Here is a 19,274-nt window from a genome sequence, read left to right as displayed (position 1 = left end):
GAGAACCCCGCGGTGGGTCCCCAGTCTAGGGCTTGTTTCTAGGATTCCATGCTTCCATGAAACCCGGGGGTGTGGTACAGGCTAAAAATCAAAGAGGACTCACTGGATACAAGGATGTGCATGTGGATCATGGAAGATCACTCGTGACTTAAGTGACCATTGGGAATTGACAGTGTCCGAGGAATAGGAACACCAGCCCGGAGGACTTGGGGAAAGTCTGGTGCCGTGGAGTGCTGTGAGCCTGCCATTTCCTCTTATTTCTCTACCTCACCTCCTGGAAAGAGGCCACTGAAAGTGCTAAGTGCTGTTTGCATCCTTGCCTCCCTTTGTCACCCAGTCCCTGAAGCCTTGGTATGTTTGGGGTGTGAGTCTGTCTGTGCACATTTGGAGACTGGTCCCCCCCTCCCCGCCTTCCCACATCACTCAAATCCCTGTATGGTTAATTAAAGTACAAGGCATCACCTCCGCTGTGACATGGAGGGATCCCTTCTCCACAATCCATCATCCTAATTAGCGAGGAGAGAAGGGACTTGTCTGCTTTCAATTTGTACATGTTAAACCTAGCGAAATTCACAGGAGATGGGCCTGACTGAAGCCAGCATGAAATTCTGTTTGGAAAATTGTGAATTTTGAAACATGATCTCAGGACTGTTCAGACTCAGTCCCCCTGTAGGATTTCAACTGGTAAATAAGTAATAAAACAACAGTAATAATTCTGAAAATAATGCTAAGAGCAAATACTGATTTTAGTGCCTACAGAGGGATTTCTCAGTATTTCCCAAAGGGTGTTCCAAGAACATTAGTCCTTCAAAGTGTTCCTTGGAAAAACGATCAGATACATTTGATATATGAGGCTCAGTACTGACTCCTCTTGGTGACTTATAATATCCAGTAGACCATGAGAAGCGCTGAGGAATTCTTCAGTTTCTAAAAAGTAAGTCGTTGACATTGACTTATTTGAAAATGGAATTCATTTGTGGAATATTTAGTGTAACAGTTCTATTCAGCACAACCTCTAACTATGAAAATAACCCAGCTAGGTAGCTACCGTGTTGTAGGAGAGGAAAATGAGGCCTCGAGTGAGCCTGGAAATTGAACCCACATCTGTTTGGCTCCAAAGTCCATGCTCCCAGTCTCCGTGATGCCCTGCCAGCAGCGCGGACTTGGGTCTGTGCCTCCAAAGGCAGTTCAGGTTCACTCTTCACCTTCATTGTGTGAAGGCTGCTCACCGGGCCGGCATGGCCAAGGACACTGGGAGAGGAAGAGGGGCAGAAAAGGAAAGCAGCATTTCCTAAACATCCCTGGGTCCCAGACACTGGGATCAGCCCAGGTAATAGAGGGAGGCAAAGACGTGGGCAACTGTTCAGGTGCTGGCTACCTACAAGGAGAAAAATGAATGACCGGCTTGCTATAGAAGCAATTCTTTGGAACCAGATGGCTCTGAATTCCATTAAACACCTACTCTGTGCCTGGCAGTGTGCTGAGCACAACCCTTCTGAATGTCCAAGGAATTCTGATCGTCCTGGAAAATTCCAAGCCCAGACCTTCTAGACGTAGTACGTGTGAGTCCTTGGAATGCCAGCTCCAGCCCACAGGCAGGAGTCCGTCCTGCCAGGTGTCCCCGTTATCCTTGGAGCAGCCCCAGAGCTGCCTGGCCACCCCTCTCCCATTCAAGGACTCACAGCCAGCAATGGGCCAGGCCACCTGCTTGTTTTCAGGAGAGAGCAGAGGGCAAACTCTGGGGAGGGCCTCAGGTGACAGCCGGGCCTGGGAAGGGAGCTCATGCCACATCCTCAGGGTCCTGGGGCTCATTTTTCAAGCTCCAGTGGGCTCTGTGAGCAGGGGGAAGGCCAGATGCCACCATATTCATCAAGGCTGTCACTCTAATGGAAGCGAGGAAGTTACTACTTCATCCATTGATCAGCTCATTCACACTTTCTCCCTTTTACCTTGGTGTCCATGCCACTTTTCTGGTTTCCATACAAAATAGGGACGACAGTGCTTGTCTTGATGGGTCCCTGTCATAAGCGGCAAGGTCTGTGAGAGACTGCCTCGCGTTCTGGCTCCAGAAAGCGCTTGGTAGATCTGATGTTGCTGGAGATGTGTGCCTGTTCAGCCCTCTAGCTGCCGCCCAGTCTTGCCTCCAGCTGTAACTAACCAACCTGCGTTTTCCACAAGATGCCGTGTTCTTTGCTGGAGGAAGCTGTCAGGGAACTAAAGGACGCTCGGTTGTCCCCATCGAGGGTGACAGATGGTCCCGATTTGCCCAGGACTGAGGGACTTTTAGTTATAAAATCCAAGTAGCCTCAGGTCAACCAGGAGGAGCTGGCCGCCCTACCCTGACCATCAGATGGGCTGGAGGAGAACCCTCCATAGAAGCCATGAGGCGCCCAGAGTCCTGTCCACCTGGGGGGATAGGCTCATTTTTCTGATGTGCAGGAGTTTAGACCTCTCAGCGCTACCCTAACAGTCACCGTGGAGCAGAGCCCTCTCGCTAGAGGCGGAGGTTGAGGGAAGCCCTGGTTCGGCCGCGTCCAGGCCACGAGCTCTCGGGCAGAGCGCGTGACTTTCCTCTGCCTCACGTCTTCACCTCGGTTTAGTTGGCTAATGTCTTTTTCAAGATTTCGGATCTATATTCATGAGTAGCCTGGCCTGAATTTTCAGTTCTTGCGCTGTCCTTGTCTGGCTTGGATATGAGGTTATATTCATTCACCTCACAAACGAGTATGGGACGAGTTCTCTTCCACGGAAGCGTTTGCATAAAATTGGAATTGTATGTGCATTTCCCTCATGCTTGGGAGGGCCCTGCTGTAGAGACACTTGAATCTTAGTTTTTCAAGAAAATATTCATTTTGTCTACGTTTTAATTTATTGACATACAACACTTGCAAGAGACTGTCTCTAATGTCTCACCATGTGGAATGATGTGCACGTTAATTTCTTAGGTTTATGTTCACCCCTAACCTTTTGTTCTTGATGAGTATTATCAGATGTTGTCTAAACTATTAGCACTTCAAAGAAACAAATATTGCTCTGTTTTACACTTAATATTTATTTCTAAGTCACTAGTTTCTAGCCTTATATTTAGATATTTCTTCTATCTTGAAAGGGGGCAGGGGAGAACCGTCTTGTCCTTTTGCCAAACTTCATGATACTTAACTTACCAGTTGTAAGGTTTTCTTTTTCCCCAGCATAAAATACCACGGTTAGATATGTAATACTTCCATTACTAGCAATGGACCAAATGTTGACAACTTTCTATCATGATTTCCTCTTTGAACCACGAGTTGTTTAAAACTGGGTGTAATTTCAAAGTCTTTTTAGGATGTGAAAGATGAAAACCTCGTTGCGCCTCCAGGTCTGCTCTCCACCTGCCCTTCCACCCTGTTCTCTGCCCAACACGCTGACAGAAGTGAACCACAGCAGTCTGCTCCATGCCCCATCCCCCGCCCCCCCCCCCCCCAAGCTCTTCATTGGAAGGAGCTAAGAGGGATGAAGGAAGTTGACAGCAGATAGTATCCTCAGGGCGCCTTTGTCATTTATTTGTTTCATGCAGAGCACGTATCACCTCCTGAAAGGATGCTGTTCACATTTGCTTACCTGCTTCTTTGTTTCCTGTCTCTGCATTGATGAGGGTAATTCCATGACAGCAAAATCTCCCAGCATCACGTTCAGGGCCTGGCTTTATTAAGATTCCTGAGGGCAAGAGTTGAAGAAGACTGAAAAGGGAGTGGGAAGGGATAAACTTGGGAGTTCAAGGTTTGAAAATACTAACTACTATATATAAACATAGATAAAAAACAAACTTCTTCCGTATAGCACAGGGGACTCTATTCAATATCTTGTAGTAACCTATTATGAAAACGAATACATGTATGTGTATGTAGGACCAGGACATTACACCGCACACCGAAAACTGACACACTGTAATTGTGTCACTTTGTAATTGTGTATACTTCAATTAAAAAAAAGAAAGAAAGAAAAAGACTAGAGATCACAGAGCCCAATGCTTGCCTGGTGCATCTGAGGAAACTGAGGCCAGAGAGGTGAGAAGACTTGTCAATGGTCAAGTGTCTCATTAGAGGCAGATCCTGGACCCTCACTGAGATCCCTGGGCTCTTTCCAATTTAGCACAAGGCCCCTCAAAAGGAGGTGAGGAGAGGGATGAAGGGGCCTCCACACCTGGAAACAGCCTGGAGGAACAGGGGAGGCCCTTCTCCAAGCAAGGGAGAAGGAAGCACCTGCAAATCTGACTCACTGAGTCATTTTCTTCTCCCAAGTTCCACAAATAGCCTCCGATTTTCTATGCCTCACGTATCAAGCCTGCACAGACGGTCAGTTAATTAAATGAGGCTACAACAGCCAAATGGCCTGGAAGGTGTCCATTCCCACTGCCAAACCTCTAACTTCTTCATGGCTAGGATTTTGAAAATAGAATGAACAAAGTTTCCCAAGAAGCTGAGAGGAAGCTGTGTCCCTGAGGTCAGATTCAATATGCAGTGACTGCCAGGGACAGATGCCTGGGTCACAATCTTGGAGCAAGCGGGGCCACAGACGGTTGTCTTGGAGAGCAGGCTGCCTACGTTCCATTTACCTTCCTCCTCAGCTAATCCTCCAGGGGCCACGGCTACAGCATGATGAAACCGATCGATGTTTTCAAATACACCACTGTGAGCTGTAGGAGGCAAAGAGGACCAGCAAACATTGCTGAAAAGTTTGACTCATTGTGCTTTTAAAAATATTTAAGACTTCCAAGGAGGATTTCTCTCATAAGGAGATGTTTTTCAACTTATAATGTGTTTTTATTTATTATTTTTATTTTGTTGAAGTATAGTAAGTTACAATATGTCAATTTCTGGTGTACAGTGCAATGTCCCAGTCTTGCGTATACAAACATTCATTTTCATATTCTTTTCAATAAAGGTTATTATAAGATATTAAATATAGTTCCCTGTGCTATACAGAAAAAACTTGGTTTTTTTAAAAATCTATTTTTATATATACAAGCTAACATTTGCAAATCTCAAACTCCCAAATTTATCCCTTCCTACCCCCTTTCCACGGTAACCATAAGATTGTTTACTATGTCTGTGAGTCTATTTCTGTTTTGTAGATGAGTTCATAGTGAATTTTTTCTTTTTTTTTTTTTTAGATTCTACATATGAGTGATATCATATGGTATTTTTCTTTCTCTTTCTGGCTTACTTCACTTAGAATGATGATCTCCAGGTCCATCCATGTTGCTATAAATGGCATTATTTTATTCTTTTTTTGTGACTGAGTAGTTTATAATTTGTTCTCAAAAGAGCTATTTTTAAAGAACCGGAAGCACTTAACTTTTTTTTTTTTTCATTTTTTTATTGAACTATAGTAGATTTACAATGTTTCAGGCATACAGCTGAGTGATTCTGTTATACATATACATATATACCCTTTTTCAGATGTTTCACCTGTAGATTATTACAGATATTGAATATAGTTTGTGCTCTACAGTAGGGTCCTGCTGTTTATCTATTTTATATATAGTGACGTCTACATGTTAATCCCAAACTCCTAATTTATCCCTCTCCCTCCTTTCCTCTTTGGCAGCCATACATTTGTTTTTTATGTCTGTGAATCTATTTCTATTTTGTAAATAAGTACATTTGTGTCATTTTTTTAAGATTCCACATGTAAGTGATATCTTATGGTATTTGTCATTCTCTGACTGACTTCATTCCGTATGATCATCTCTAGGTCCATCCACGTTGCTGCACATGGCATTGTTTCGTTCTTTTTATGGTGGATGCACTTCACTTCGGCATGTCTCATTCAACTCATGAAATATCGCTGATAACCGCCTCTCACTGGGAAAGAATCTGTGGACAGGAAGCTCTGAAGTTAGTGGCTAAGAGTTGTGGGTCAATTACCCCTTTTTTCCTCTGTAAAAGGTAACCACGTGCCAAGGATGTGAAGACAAGATTGCGAGCACGCCAGCAGGTTTGGAAACTCACTCAAAGGTATTTGTTCAGTGTCTTTCTTTGCCGACGTCAGACTTACCTTCCAGGTGCCTTACGTTAGCACACTCTGCAACTGGCTGTGTGACCCTGGGCAAATCATTATCCTCTTGGGTTTTGTATCTGGAAGACGCTGTGGCTGGAATAGATGACCTCTGAGAGCTCGAAGGAATCCTAGGAGACATCTTGTTCACCTCTGACTTACAGAGGAGGGAAGTAAGTTCTAAAGAGAGAAGAGGGCTTAGCTTTGGATTCCAGAAGTCTGTGGGCTCTAAATTCTAAACACTCGTGCGACGTTGCAGACAGTGCCAATGTCAGACACGCAGAGACAGCCTAACCCAGCAGGCTTCCATTCTCCCTCAGACGTGCCCACCAGCAGTGAAGATGGAGGCTGCCTGAAGTGCTGCCGAGAGAGGGGAAAGGCAGTGGAGCCCAGTCCAGTTCCTCACCCCGCCGGTGAAGATGCTGGCTGGTGGCAGAGGTCACTCGTACCACAGCAGGCGGCGGGGTGGAAAGAGCTCCCACCTTCCTGACCCAGACTGGCTCTGTGGCTACTGTGTCGTGGGAAACATTCTCCTCTGGGTTATTTATGAGAGCCACCTGTCATTCTCCCTCTTGAAGCAGCTGTCTGGGGGTGGGAAGAGAGAATAATGAGGGTCAACAGAGAGAATCTAGGATCTGTCAGACACAGAATTGTGGAGCCGAGAGGGGCAAAATTGTCCATGCGTCCCCCAGCCCCTACGTTCATGGAGATACCTTCATGAATACCTCTGGGGTCAAACTAATTTTTTCCTGTAAAAGTTATCCTTGCTCTGCCTGATCCTTCAGTGTCCAACATTCCCCAGGCTTCCAAGCTTTGCATTCTTGTCTCCCATTTGGGGGTCATGAATCCTCCCTGGAGGACCTGATTCCCTCACCAAGAAAAGTCCCATAAACAAGTGTGTGAAAATGCAGATCACATTTGCAGGGAGTTCAGAACCCTTGGCCTATATATGCCGGTGAGCTCCATTTACTCCAGAACCCTCTACGCTCTGTGTACTTGGAGATCTCTCTCTAACCCAGAACTTTTCTCAGCATCGCCCGTCTATAAGCCAAGACACACTGTCACGTCCATACACTGGGGGAATAACGACACCCCCTACACGCCCCACGAGCTTTCGGTATGGAATGAAATGCAGCGGAGCAAGGCCGCGGTGTGTGACAAAGCGCTGCCCCGATACCCTGCGGAAGACCGATCACGCGGAAGACGAGTCGTCTTTGTCATTTTCACCCAAGAGAGCAGAGTGAGAAGTGGAAGTGTGTGTGGCAGCATATCTGAGGTGAATGAGAAGGACAATTTTCTCTCAGTGGACTGTCCCAAAACAGAAATTCAAAATATGGTGAGATTCCAGTATCTGCTTCTGGGTTTATTCTGGAGGAGGGCTCTTGGCTGTCAGTCACATATTTCCAGATTCTGAGTCTAACAGGCGTGCACTTGAACATAGGGTTCCCTGACACCGCAGTCTTGGGTGGAGCACTTCCTTGGGTTACGAGTATGTGTGCTGCTTCAGGAACAGTGCATGGTCCTAATACCGCATGGGGCTAATGGGAAAGGGGACCCACCCTTCAAAGTAGCTGGTTAGGAAGCACGCTCGTGGTGCCAGCACTGGCTTCTCCAGAAGACCTTCCTCAGCTCTTTCTCTGGATAGAACAGAGGTCTGGGTAGGAGCCAAAGGTTTGCAGTCAAAGAGATCCCAAAACTTTATATTTTGGCTTAATTTCGAATCATTTCCGAGAACTCCGCTTTCCTGCCACTGTTTATTCCATAAACCTCTCATTACATAGAAGTGTCACCAAAGCACTCTCCATGCATCAGAACTAAGATTAATTCTCAGTGTAGGCACAAGTTTTAGAAAAAGAGAGCAATGGAGGAACAGAGACCTGCTGAACAAACCCTGGGAGGAGAAGAAAACTTCTTGTCTTCTCGGTGAAGTTCACAAATGATCATCATTGATTTTGTGTAGCGAGGAGTGTGCTAGTTACTAACGCTGATACCTATTCGTTCATTATAACTTTTTTCAAGATCCTTGGAGGTGCTTTGCTTGATTGACTCTTTCTCTGTCCCTGATGGCTGCACTGTTCCATCTACCTAGATTAACAAAACCAAGTCCATGTGAATATAGTAAGCAGTGGAAAAAGTCGAGGCTTTTAGAGGCATCCTTCAGCAGGGGTTAGGACCATTGGGTTTGGGGAAAGAAGAAACTGGGTTTAAAGCTTGAAAGTTGTTTAAACTTCTTAACTCCCAATGTGTGCATCTATAAAACTATACTAATCAGAGTGTCTGTTGTAAGGGTTTATTGAAGATCAGGTGTGAGCACATATTTGAAGTGCCTGCTGTATTGCTGTCCCGTGAATGTGGGTTCTTCCTGTTTGGTGCTACTGACTTTGTTGTTCAGGTGAGATACGTTGTTTCTAAAGTTCTGTGGGAATGCCAGGGACCTAAAATAGCCAAAACGACCTTGAAGAAGAAAAATCTGAAACACTCACACTACCCGATATCAAAACTTGATAGAAAGCTCCAGGATCCAAAAGTGGTGGCACTGGGAAAACACTAGAAAAAATGGATGACTGGGTCAAAGGAATAGAACAAGTTACATATGTCATCTGTTTGATGTTTCAATGTGAAATGAATACATTATCAACAAATGGGACAGGAAGAATTGGATACATGTAAGAAAAAAAATCACAGAGCTAGAATATGGTGGGGCCAAGATCTAATGCAGAATTTTTACCTTCAAAACCTATGTGTTTAAAAACTTCCCTAAACAGACCATTCCAGCATGGTACTCTGCAAATGATCCTAATTAATTCCCAGATTGTTATTCACAAAGAATGAAAGCGTAAGGTCAGATGATTTCTAAGATTGCTATAGATTTTGAGAATCTGTCTCAAAATGGTAGACCAAGAACTGGACCCCAGATCTCCCTGGGCACCGCTCTGTCCACTCTCCCAGCCTGCTTCCCAGCGGTAGCCTCCACGCTGCGGGCAGGGGATGAGGGCTGCCTCGGGACCCTCAGCAACCCTTGTCATTGCAGAATAGAGACAGATCCAAAAATACCTCAAGGGCTTGGCGATGCACTTAATATCATCTTTCGCTTTGCCCCTGAAATCAATTAGGCTTGCTTTTTTAAACTCCAGGAGCATGTGCAGGCTACAGCCTTTCTCCAAAGTCACCAGAACATATAAAAATGGTCCCATGATCTGCCAACCCCAGGCATCCCCACCTGCGTCATTCTGACATCCGGAGGAGACGTGCCCTTGTGTCTCTCTCCATGCAGGTGTCTTAAGCAAACCCCAGTGCCAGTGTCAGAGATCACCTGGCTTCTGGATGGTGTGTCATATTATAGGAGGTTGTAAAGAGTTAACTAAAGAGGGTGGCCTGGCAAGGGCTTCCTCCTAACCCTGCATGTATCCATGGGAGGGTGGTGACACAGTATGATGGGAGGAAATAATTATTAATTAATTCCATACTGCAAAAACATCTACAATGCATTGGGTGCTGCCTGAAAACTGATGAGGGGCCAAGGTCGTTCTGGCATTGTCCTCAGGAGTCTTATAGTGCATCTCCCCAGGCTTAACAGTCAGCAGGACACCTGGTGAGAGGCGAGTGATTGTACTAGACCAAGCACTCTGTACAGAAGAGGCCAAAGCAGCGAGGATCCTACGAGGGGGTGGTGTTCGGGTAGGGTGTGTCCCAGGAAATAACAGAAATGAGGTCCAGGGCTGAGGCTGATGGGTGGGTGGGGTGGGAGGGATGTCAGTTTCCAGCAAAGTCTAGAAACCAAAAGGCAGTCTGCTCAGGTGATGGATACCAGGGCATGAGCTGGGGGAAGTGGTACTTCAGCTGAGCTCTGAAGTACAGGCATGAGGTAGCGATGGGAAGGACTGGAAGAGGAAGGTTGTCAAGGGAGAGGAACCACATGTGCAGAAGCCCTGTGTTGGGATGGGCCACGGAACTTTCAAGGACGTGAGAGAATGCTAGCGAGGCTGGAGCCGGGGAGAGGGCAGGCGGGGCAAGATGAGGCTGGAGAGCTGGGTGCTGGGTTTTAGAAACGATATCTTCCTTCATCCTAAACTGATGGGAAGACTCTGGAGGTTTTAAGCATGAGGTAACAGTGACGCTGTTTTGTGAAATGAGACAGAAATCTGCCTCTCAGAGGGAATCCACAAATGCCTGTTGAATATATAAATATGCACAAACAGTATGAGCACCAAAAACGTGGGAGAAATGCTGTAGCAAATTGGTTAGAATGGGGTTTAGGAGGATTTGGCTTTTCCCATTATACATTTCTGCATCTTACAAATATTTTACATTAGTACATATTGTCTTTTCTGGCAGGAAAATAAGGTTTGTTTGTTTTCATTTTTAAAAGCAAAATCTCTGCAGACAATGCCGACTTTAGACAATAGGAATAAATTGCAAAAGAAATCGCCCTAATGTGACCCAGACAGGGACTGGGCACGCTTTAAACATAAATAGAAAGGTCTTTTGATGATGTAATTTTAAAAGTGTCCTTGACATTCTTGAAGGTTTTAGCAGGCCCAAAGAAAAGGGAAAAATAGAATCCTGTTGCTGACATTGCTGACAGGGACCTGGCAGTTCAGACAGTCCGACTTGCATATTTGGCCCCTGCAGGAAAGGAAGCTCTGAGAAACAGGTATTTCAAAGAGAAATCCACTCGATAATCCAGAGCATTCTAACCAACGCTAATAACCGGTTAGACGTTTAAATTTTTAAAAAGATTCTATCACTAAAAGCAACAAAACTTAGATTAACTATCAGCAAATCTAACCAAACGTCTGCAAGTTCATCACAAAGAATATAAGATATTTAAAACATAAAATAAGACCTGCACGAATGAAGACCTATATACCATAGTGAAGGACAGGGAGACTTACCACCGGGACCTACAAAATGGACCGACACATTGCAGCCGCTCCAGCTGTCGCAGGCGGAGCGAATTCATCGGAAATGTACCAGTCTTTTCTGCACCTGAAGTGTATGTTAATTACCATTCCAGGAAAAAGGTCCTGGAAGGAACACGGTCGGTTGATTGGTTGGCTTTTCTTGTTAAAATCAATTTTTTTGAGCTATAATTTACATTAAATAAAATACATCTGTTTTCAAGCAGACAGTGTGATGAGTTTCGACAAATATCTGCATCGGTGTAACCACCACCCCAGTCAAGACTTAGAACATTTCCATTACCCCGAAAAGTCTCGCAAGGCTTTTCAGGAACTTGGCAAACGGATCTTAAAATAGACTCTGTAGAGTAAAAGGTCAAGGATGGCTTAGACAATTTTGGAGGAATAACAAGTGAAGGATTTTTGATCTAACAGATATAAAGATAAATTTTAAAGCCACAGTGCCTAAGACATAAATAAAGAGTCCAAAGGCACTGTTACGAATTTGAGAAATAGACACACACAGATAACTCAGATAGGAAATCTCTATACATCTTCCAGACTGTAGATACCCAAAGTGGCGTCTCCAGCCCGTGTTGCTGGAACACAGCCATGGCAGCTCATCTGCAGCGGGCCTGTGGTTGTCTTCCTGCTGCAGCGGCAGAGCTGAGCAGAGACCGGGCAGCCCTCAGAGGATTTACCATCCGGCCCTTTCCTGGAAAAGCTGGCCAAGCCCTGCTCAAGACATTTGCTGAAATAAGCATGAAGGTGTAAAAGAGGAAATCAAAATCGTGAAATATGAGAGACGGGAGCAAGAAAATGTAGATTTTGTTTGTTTGTTTTTTTAAAGACACTAACTACTATATATAAAATAGATAAACAATAAGGTCCTACTGTACAGCACAGGGAACTCTATTCAGCACCTTGCAGTAGCCTGTAATGAAAAGGAATGTATTTATGTGTAACTGAGGCACTATGCTGCAGCCCAGAAATTAATACAACACAGTAAATAAATCGACTAGACTTCAATAAATAAATAAATAAATAAATAAATAAATAAATAAATAAATAAATAAAATTTAAAAGAGACATTTGCTGAATTCCAAAGCTGCATGGGTTGGGAAGCTAAAATGCTAAATTATTTGTATTCCACTTTACACAGAAATTTAAAATTCCCTAACTCTTTATCCTTCCCATCTCTCGCACTGTTTTTATGAATTTTAGTTCTACACGTGTATTAAATTTTCACTCTTCTTTTCATCCTGCATTTCCTTATTTTTGTATGGGGTCATTTCCCCCCCTGCCTTTGGTGTTTAGTGCAGGTATGCTGATACTAAATGATCTCTTCTTTCTTTTGAAAGCATTTCTGTTTTCCCTTCATTTTGAAGCCGCTTTTGCTGGCTGTGGCATTTGTTTCCCTTCAGCATTCTAGTTCAGCGTGGACTTACAACAGGTCGCACACAAATGATTACGCCTACCAGTTTTCTCATAATGCTAGGGCCTTGAAATATTCAAATTCTAACTATTACCTTCATGCTTTTCTGTTGTCTTAAACTGCAGTAGATCAAGGTCCCATATTCTAATCACCGGGTAACCACTAAAGAACAGCTGTGTAACTAATGAGGGAGAAAGGGAACAATGTTTTTTAATCTAAAAGAAGGAAAAAAAGAACAAAAATAGAAACACAGAAAAAGGAGATGGGTCAGAGAACTATTTGTAGGAAGATAGTATCCCACTGTATTAGTGCTTATTTTAATTGTAAATGGATTAAGTATTTCAATTAAAACACTGAGATTATCTGAGTAGATATAAAAGCAAATGCAATAATGCTTTTGCGTACAGGAGTCATACCTTCATTTTAAGGACACAGAAATGTACAAAACAAAGAACGGACTATGCATCCTTGTGAATACTAACCGTGAGAAAACTGGTCTAGCTATGTTAATATCAATTAAGGTAGACTTGATGGCTGCAACATTCCTGAAGAAAATAGACATTTCCTTAATGAATAGGGGTCCACACCATCAGGAAGAAATAACAATTCCAAACCTCTATAAAGCCTCAAAACCTACACAGCAAAAAGTGGCAGAACCAGAAGGAGAAGGAAGGAAACCCACAGTGATGTTGGAAATTTCATCACACTTCTCACGTAGCCAATGGATCACACAGGAAGCGTTCCACACAGAAAAAGAAAAGCAAAGCAGAATAGCTAACTTAAGCTATTTGACACATCAAACACCGCCCCCACACTGACCATGTGTACAGGCTTCTCAAGTCTATATGACCACTTCGCAAAGTTGACCCAATAATGGATTGCAAAGCAAGTCTTCACAAAATTCAAAGGATTACAACTATTCTGATTATAGTCTCTAATCACAGTAAAATTAAGCTAGAAATAGATAACAAAAGATAATTTTCAAGTTACCAAACTATTTGTAAATTAAGCAAGATGTTTTTAAATAATGTATGAATCAAAGCACAAAAAATCAGAACAAAAAGTAGAAATGTTTTGAACTGAACATTGAAGATGCAAGGTAGCAAAGCTTCTGCAGTGCGGCTAAAGCAGCCCCTAAGGAGAAATGGACGGCCTCACATCCATAAAATATTAGGAAGGGGGGGAAGGTAAGAATTAACTCAATTCTATCTCTTGAAACTAAAAAGAAAAGAAAAATAAAAGGAAGCAAGGAAGAGGAAATAAAATAATAATAATTAAAAAACAGAAGATGATGAAATAGAAAAAAAAGTAAAATAGAGAAAACCATTAAAGCCAAAAATGTATATTTTGAAAATATCAATAAAGTTGGTAATTCTTTAGCAATACTAATCAAAAAAAAAGAGTGAGGGAATAAGTCTGTTTTACCAACATCAGGAAATAAAAGGGGGGAACAATCACAGATCCTCACACATCACTGGTGGGAAAGTAAATTGGGAAAGCTACTTGGCAGAACCTTTCGGTAAAACACACAAGATGTGATGGTCCTGTAATTCTGCATGCAGGGACGGGGCTTAAGGTCATGGTTCTGAAACCTGGATGTATGTCAGAATTGCCTGGCAAGCTAAAAATCAAATCAAACCAAGCAAACAGATGAATGAAATTGGAATGTCTAGGGGCGGAGTGTGTATTTATTCCCCCTTCTTTTAAATTCTCTCATTTTTGAATTCTTTTAAATGTATAGCCAGAACTGAGTTTCACTGCCCAGGGGAAGTGCTGTAACGTTCCTAAGGAGGCACGTGCGTAGGTGACAAGATGGTCTTTGTACTACCTGTAAGAGAGAAATAAAAAAGAAACTGGCTAAATATTTATCAACAGAAACACTAATAACAAATTTGGAACTGTTCCATATTGGACTACTGGAAATGTTTGTTTTTTTTTTCTTTTTCTTTTCTTTTTCTTTTTGTCATTTTTTTAAATTAAAGTATGGTCAGTTTACAATGTTGTATTAATTTCTGGTGTATAGCATAATATTTCAATCATTCATATACATGCATATATTCCTTTTCATTATAGTTTATTACAAGATATTGAATATAGTTCCCTGTGCTATACAATAGGACCTTGTTGTTTATGGACAATGTTTGAAAATGAATGAATGCCTAAATATGTTACGTGGACGAATCTCACAAACATGGTAGAAAAAACAATTTGCGTCATGATAAGGCCAGTGTGACACCAACTGTATAACATTTGGAAAGATGAAAAAGAAGAAAACAAACCCATATGTTTGGAAGTTAGTGGAACATGGCACTTAAGAACATAGACTCTGGTTCAGATGCCACCGTCCTGCTGACAACATGACTTAGCCGTCACCAGCTTCCTGTGTGCCTCCTGGTCTCCCTTCATAAGACGAGGGCGCTCTTACCGCCCGCCCCAAAGCGCTGTGGTGAGGACAGGACAAACTGACGGATAGGAGGGGCCCGGCACCAGGCAAATGATTCGGGACTGTCTGTTGTCACCGTGTTACAGGACAGGCCTCAGCTGTATCTACAATGTTTCTTTAAAATCCTCTGTAAATAAGTTCATTTGTTTCCAGAGGATTTTTTTTTAACTGAAGTTTGGTCTACTTAGCATGTTGTGTTAAGTTCTAGTGTACAGCATAGTGACTCATTTATACACGTGTATTCTTTTCATGTTCTTTTCCATCACGGGCTGTTACAAGGTATTGAACGGAGTTCCCTGTGCTGAGTTACAGCCTCCCAGCCGTCCTCTCTGCCCCGGCAGTCGCTTCGACTCCACACGCCATACGCACCTGCTGCATGGCTAGCTTAGCTTAGTGTATTTAAAATGCAAACCCCGTTGGGTCACTTGTCACCTCATAATTTCAACAGGGGTCAACAGCTCACTTCCCTCAGCCCCACACAGCCCCAGGTCCTGGGCCCCTGCCTGTGCTCCCGGGGCCCTCTACCAAGCCTTCAGCTCCGTCCGTCGGCAGCCCCCCCGCGAGCCGCGCGCTCACGTCACTGTACTCGGCTCCCACTCTTTGCTCTGCTGGGAACGTTCTCGGTCTCACTTCTGTCTTTTGTGACTGTTTCAGCTATGGGTTAAGTTGTTCCTTCTGGAGGCAAACTTCTTCTATGATCTTGGACCCAATGACATAAATGCGCTCCCCCCAACCCTGAGTTTACCGCTAAGAACCTAAAGCCTCTGGAGGGCAGAGCACCTCACCCAGGGGAGGACAGAAGTTCGCAGGATTGTCCCCAAAGCGCCCACCTCCTCCGTCCCAACTGTCCACTCAGTCATTCTTCTCTCTGAGAACAGCTTCCCTTTGACATCGTTAATTCCCCAGAACTGTCTCTTGATCGACATTCATTCAGCCGCGCATTCAGCAAGTACGTATGAAGCGGACTTACGCTGCAAACATGGATCCACCTGCTGTCACTGCGGGGGCTACAGCAGTAGACGCCGCTGACGAGCGTCCCAGCCCCGAGGAATGCACGTTCCAGAAGGGGGGGCCGAACAACAAGCAAACCAAGCATCTGACAAACACACTAGACCTTGTAGGTGGATAACACATGCTGCGTTGTACTGTGACACGGCGCAGGTCCTGCGGGGAATAGCGCGTCCGTTATGGAGGTTGGCAGCTCTGAGCGGAGTGGGGAGGTTTCCACCGACCGTGTGCTTAGTCAGCTTGCTCTGCGGTAACAGCCAGTTGCCAAATCTAACTGACTCACGACACGACCATTTACTTCACGTGCACGGGCCTCGAGGTCAGTGGCAGTTCTGAGTTGATTCAGACTTAGCTGGGTGCCACGAACCTTCTCAGCCCAGGACCCCTGGTGTAGCCTGGCCCTCTGAGTGCAGGCTGCACGTAGCGCCTCACTTCCAGTGAGGAAAGGGGGCAGAGGCGATGGGCTCTCACTTCTGAGATCACGTTATAAAGAGACTGCATGTCTCTTCTGTCTTGCTGGCCCTGTCTTACTCTCTCTTCTCTGGGGGAAGCTGATGTCACACAGAGAGAGGCTCCCATGGAAGGAACTGATGTCTCTGGCCAACAGTCAGTGAGGTTTCTGAATGTCTGGTTAAGGGTGAGTCAGTACATTAATGCCTTGTGCTCAGCGGGGCAAAAGATGAGAATGAGTGAAGTGTGACAGTGCCTCTCACTGGGGATGGAGGGGTAGACGCCTCCTGGAGGACGGCATCCTACTAGGATGGAGGAAAACATAGAAAACATGTATTTTTCACAAAGTTATTCCAGGAAAATCAGATGCTGTTTTGTTTCTTTTTGGAAAGAGTGAAGTATGGTGAAGACGGAGTTGGGTGTTTTGGTTCTTTTTGGTTTTGTTTTTTAAGGCCCTCCACTAAGGAGCTGTTACTGTTTTGAGTTCCTTTGCTATTTTTCACTGATCTGATACCTTGGGTATCTTTTTTCACGATGGTTTTATTATTGTTTTTCTTTCATGTGGAACAAGAAATACAACATTTGCTGCTTTCCAAAAAAAATCCAGTTTTTATAGTACTCAGACACAAGATTACTTTGGGATCCCCCTACCCTGACTTTAAATAAATCTCTGTTGATGCTTTCAGAGTGCCTTTGGGAAGGGAGAGTCAGCCTCTGAGCGGCGCTGAGACCACGCTTGGTTCAGACAGGCTCACGTGAAGCTGCAGCATAAGCTGGGGGCCTCCTGCAGGTGCCCCACAAACTGACTCCAGGGATCTATACTAGGAGAGCCTGAGTTCAGATCCCAGCTCTGCCACTTAGCATGTGTGCGGCTTTTGGCAAATCCCCTCATGTCTCTGGTTAACTTTGCTCACCTGAAAACAGATAAAGTGATGGTGCTGTTTGCATCTCCAAGTCCTGATAGACTTTAAATCACGTGGTGTAGAAAACAAGAATGTTCTAAGTGGGACACTAACACTATAATGATGTGATGGCCCTGAAGTATGAAAAGGTAAGGGAAAGTTCCTGGAAAAGTGTACAGTACTGTGCATGCATTGGACCCCGTTATTGTAACTCTAAGACCTGGTTGGCTCCCTCTTCCCAGGGGACATGATGGGACTGGATGGGTGATGAGGGTTTTGACTCTTGAAGGTAAGAGTTGACGCTGACTCAGGGGTCTGATAACCTTTGAGATCTGACAGTGAGTCTCCCAGGATAACCATGCTCCTAGATCAAGCCCAACCCAGTGTTCACCAGCTTCATCTTTCCTCTTCCTCCTCCTTATTTCTGTCTCTCTAAGATTTTGTCTCTTCTTACTTACCTTTCTTCTCTGTGGCTTTCAACAGAGGTGCACAGCATAGGCACTGGCCATCCGCAAGGGGCATCTCCTGGCAGCATCCAGCTGGGCAGCTCCAGGGAGCCCTGAACAACTGAGGGACAGCCCGCGATGGCCAAGCGCGGCAGGGGCAGGGGTGATATAGAAAACAATGGGATGCAAGAGGATGGCTGTGTCCCAGGTATCGATGGAGTCCTTGGGACATGCCCCACCAAGTGATGGTCCTTGGCTATGTGCAGGAAAGAATTCAAGAGGGAGCCATGGTAGAGTGAAGGTAGATTTATTCAGAGAGAGACAGACTTCATAGACACAGTGTGGGCCATCTCAGAAGGCCAGAGAAAGGGCAGGGGAGAGGGGAAGAGAGGGAGAAAAGGGAGAAAGAAAAAGAAGGAGGGAGGGAGGGAGAGCCCTGGGGTGCAGGGCTGTTGGTTTTCATGGGCTCATAACTCCACATGCCAACAAGCAGGAGGATGATTCCAACTACTTTGGGGAGGGGGCTGGGATTCCCAGGACTTGCACCACCCACTTTTGACCTTTTATGGTCAGCCTTGAAGCTGTCCTGGCTCCTGTGGGAGGGCCATTCAGCAGCTACTGTATTTCAATGAGCGGTATATGGAAGCTCAAAGTCTCCCGGGAGCTGACTCTTCCACTGTCTTGGTGCTGATGGCCGTGTCATTCTTTTAATGGCTTTGCCCTGCCTCCTTCCCTCCTGTCTCAGGGGGTCTGGCCATTCCCACCCAGATCCAGATAAAGGAAGGCAGGACAACTGCTTGGCTGTGAATCTGGGGTGGAAATTTGAGCGTTAAAGGGGAGGTACAAGGTCCCCTTCCAGGTGGGCCTGCCCAGAGTTTCAACATGTCAGGAATCAAGCTCAGAAACCTTCCCTCTATTCCCTGGGGGTGTAAATATTGACCTGAGCCTGCTCTCTGGAGAAAACCCACCACGCTCTGCATCTTTATCCTCCTACAAAGGCAGCGGGGAGCAGGCTGGAGAGGAGAGGGAGTGCCTGGGGGCTGCGGCCTCCGAGCAGGCAGGTCAGCTCCACTGTCTGGCAAGGGAGGGGCTGGGGAGCTGAGACCTCAGGGAGGTGCGGAGATGTAATCTCAGGATTGAAAATGAGAACCAGGTGGTCCTGTCACCAAGCAGCGGGAGGCTGCTGCCAGCTTCCCTTTGCCAACTCTATTCTCATTTCAAGGTGATGATGATATTCTAGCCACTGAAGTCATTTTCTCGGAATTTAATCTGGACCACAGGGTCTCCAGTGAGGGAGTCTGGAGGAGGGAGAGCAGGAAGAGTTCCAAGGAGTAGCAGCCCGGTGCTCCCAGGACCAAGGACCAAGACAGCAGATGTGGAGTCCTGGGCACAGGGATTTGTCTTGTCTCCCTCCCCTGAGCTTTCCCCACGGCCCCACATCCACACTCCCCCAAGTATTTATTGCCTTCAGATCTCGTCCCCCTCACCCCAGCCCTGGAGAGAGGCTGATGAACATAGCCTTGGCTACTGCAGGGACTTTTAAAAGTTTCAGGAATTTTTTCAGTGACAGTTACCCAGAGGGCAGACACAGGTTAACAAGGGTGAACAACTTGCCTTCAGCCAAAGAAAAGAACTTCAAACAGTCTGAGC

Source organism: Camelus ferus, chromosome 25, assembly GCF_009834535.1.
Source record: "Camelus ferus isolate YT-003-E chromosome 25, BCGSAC_Cfer_1.0, whole genome shotgun sequence".
NCBI lineage: Eukaryota > Metazoa > Chordata > Mammalia > Artiodactyla > Camelidae > Camelus > Camelus ferus.
Note: the sequence above shows the minus strand (reverse complement) of the source record.